Here is a 3,617-nt window from a genome sequence, read left to right on the forward strand (position 1 = left end):
AGAAAGTATAATACATACTCCAAGTATTGAAATACACGCCATCGTGTTGGGATTCAATATTTCGATATTAATTATGTCATCATCAGGAATAAAAATTATCCATTTAGCAAGCTTATATGCACTAGTACCAAAAGTGTTTAACCAATCAAAACATTACCTCTAGTAGGTGACGTAGCAGTGATTTAAACAAAAGATCAAAGCATTCTTACTCTAATGATCAAAGATACCTACAAAAACAAAGAAAGCTCTTTTGAAGCTCTGAGCCCATTGTTAAGCAAAGGGTGTAGTCTACGTATAGCGACACATCTAGATGTGTATAAGAGACAGGGATAGACCAGTTTCGGGAGCTGTCAATAATGTTAGTACTAGAAAATATTAAACCTAATTTATTACTTACATTACAGACGACATTATCATTTTCAAGTATACCCTGTAATCCTAAAACATATTGGAATGCCTCACAGTTTTTAACATGATCAAATATAACACTATCAGATCGTGAAGAATGTTCTTTATTTTAAGTCTAGTTATTAAGCACCTATCTGTCTTACCAATATAATCACTATTGCAGCCTGGACATTTAAAATGATAGACAACATAACTTCTGTACTCCTTAGGGGTTTGATCCTTAGTAGATATAAAATGAGAAACATTTTTATACTGCCATAAAGTTATGAATTTTACCTCTTTAATTAAGTGTTTCTTTACCTTATTTAAACATCTACGAGCTAGTGCATATAAGCTTGCTAATATGGATAATTTTTTCATTCCTGATGATGACATAATTAATGTCGAAATATTGAATCCCAACACGATGGCGTGTATTTCTATACTTGGAGTATGTATTATACTTTCTTATTGTTTTATTTATTATTAGTAAATAAACATCTCTTCATGGTTGGTTAATTTCAGCATGGAAGGGCATTTTATTTTATTTTTTTATTGATTTAATCCGTTGATTTTGTATCTTTATCAATATCTTATTCTGAATTCTCTGATTACAGTAAAACACGATTTATGTTAAATAAAATATTTTCACTAATACTTTTGTCTATAATATGAACACTCATTGGTATAGCTGGCCTACATGCTAAAACTTCTAATTAGATTTAAGGCGCTAAAATATAGAAATGCGAGACAATTACCAAAATGCGAGACAATTACCATTAAAGCTATACAATGGCTGTTAATTATTTTATTTGGGACATTTGAAATGAAGAAAAATGAAATAAATGTATTATAGATTTTGACTATCTAAGTAAAGCGCAATAATACATTACATAAAATTATACAGTAAACGCATTACAATTTGTACGACATATATTGAACTAGAGAGGGCGCTAGACCAATTTATTTAGTTCTCAGTAGAGTCTTCGCGGACGTTTTGATGATTAAGCCACACATTTGTTAGTTAATTAAAGAGAATGACAATTTTGTTTTCAATTCTGTATGGCAGATTAATCTTTTTTAATCATAAAAAACCCAGAAAATAGGTACACATATTTTGTGCAAATAATTGAGATCTTTGTGTTGTGTTGGAACTGCATCTTATTTGAAAAATATGATATAATAAAAATTCTAAAATCAAGAAAATCACGTCATAAATCTAACTTAATACTTGCCTCATCCTGCGTATCAATAAGATGAGGTTCATTTTCAAGGATGTCTGTTACTGCTGGCCAGTCCTCTCTCCTTATAGCCTGTACTAATTTGTTTCTGTGACATAACAAGCAAGGAAATGTATGAATTCTTTTTCTTACAATGTCATTGTAAATACAGTAATTGATTAAACCAGGTTTCTCATGAATATTAATTTTTGACATTACTGTTATACTCATCACCATAAAAAATAGTTACTAACATGTTAATGATTAGATATTTAGCTAAAACAAAATAACTAATCACAAAATTATAATTAAGTTCTTTACAGTAACAACTTTTAATGTGTCTGTCAGTACATAATTGTACTCCTTTTAAGATTATAGTATTAGCTCGTTTACTTAATGTTTACTTGATACAAATTATTACACTAGAGTACTCACTCATCGTCGGGTAGAATTTGTAAAATTATTATACATAATACAGTACTCACTGATCGCTTGGTAGAACGTTCATGGTTGTCGATGGTTTGTGACGTTCGTATTGATCGTGTCGAATAGTGAAATATCTGTGAATAGTGGTACAGCCTTATTTAATTAGAACGAATAAGTCAAAACCTAGCATACACAAACTTTACAATTTCCGAACAACTTGTAGGAACAAAATAGCGAATATTCACAAGCTACGGTACATGATTGGCTGTCCTCGTCACGTGATTTTGAATTATTCCGCTTCTAGTTCCTGTGTGCCTCTACAAATCATTCGGTTGAATACATACGGTAATAAATTTAGAAAATATTGTATCATCAGACATTGTGAGTGAAAATAATCATTATAATAGTAAAAAAAACTATTACAATGATAATTAAATAAAATAATAGGCCTAATAACCATAATCATAAAAATCAATAAAAGTAATAAAATAATAAATGATTGCATTATAGATGTAATGGAAACCTTTGCCTAAACCACTCTCGTCAACTAGGTACGGTACAAGGTACATACCCACACCTGATGACGCCCATTTGTGGCGAGCTCATGGATATATTTTATTATTATTTAATTAACTAATTATTAAAGTATTTTACCAGTTCCTCTGTTTACTAAATTATACTGTTAATTTCTACCAGATCATTTGGCTATGCCAGTGATACCGTTTTAATCCAAGCGGTCTTTAACTATCCAGGCAAAACGCGCATGATAATACGGTACAGCGGACCTATATTCAATTTATAAGTCCAGACCTCTCGGAGAAGGAGATGGGAAGCGCATATCGCAAGTATCGACGGACACATACACTTACCAACCTCTACAATGACATCCCCCTACCGTTCTCCCCTACCGCTCTAAATCTAATGCTGGATATCTATTCACATATAGGAACCGTTGCTTAATCCCGTTTCTGGTATCGACCTAAAAGGTAACGGAAGTGGGTGCGGCAAACGATGTTTAGATAGTAAATGTTTTCTGTCTATCAATCTTTTGGGAAGTGTATTTAAAAAACCTTCTCAATGAAAGTGTTAAAATAGTTAATATAGCAAGTAACCGTTTAATAAAATATACGTACCTTTTAAAACTAAATGGCCTTCGGAAATGTACTGTAGTGTCGATTTGTGCTTGCGTTGTGTTGAGGAACGTGTTGAACAATGATTGGCTCGTTCGACTGTAAGCTAATATTCATACAGCAGTAATAAACGGATCTACGTCACAATAAAATACGTTATTGCTATCAAAATGTATTCAGAATGACTTACCAGATCACGAATTGGAACCATATCTGCGTCGATTTCTGAGCCAACATAGTAATGGCGTTCATAGTAATGGCGGCACTGCAGAAGGAGACGTGGGGGATTTTCTTTACCCAGGTCATATACTTTTCATGCATCCTTAGCATGCAATACGTATAGGCCTATTGTTTTAATGATAGGCCTACTGTAAATGGATAGCTTTCCAAAAAACAAAACAAAAACAACAAAAAAATGATTGTAAATCGTATCAATCTAAAATAGTTGTATGAA

The 3,617-nt window shown here is 32.1% G+C and overlaps 1 long non-coding RNA gene across 1 annotated transcript; it reads right to left on the reverse strand.

Moving 5' to 3' along the window:
* Positions 1-2,092: 2,092 nt before the first annotated feature.
* LOC117103467 lies at positions 2,093-3,254 on the reverse strand. The gene is made up of 2 exons (XR_004444601.1): positions 3,167-3,254; positions 2,093-2,167 (listed from the first exon to the last, which is right to left on the reverse strand). It is a non-coding gene; the product is annotated as an uncharacterized LOC117103467 (long non-coding RNA).
* Positions 3,255-3,617: the final 363 nt, after the last annotated feature.

The sequence above is a fragment of the Anneissia japonica genome, unplaced genomic scaffold (assembly GCF_011630105.1).
Source record: "Anneissia japonica isolate Jap-2015-1 unplaced genomic scaffold, ASM1163010v1 scaffold287969_len279043_cov187, whole genome shotgun sequence".
Classification (NCBI taxonomy): Eukaryota; Metazoa; Echinodermata; class Crinoidea; order Comatulida; family Comatulidae; genus Anneissia; species Anneissia japonica.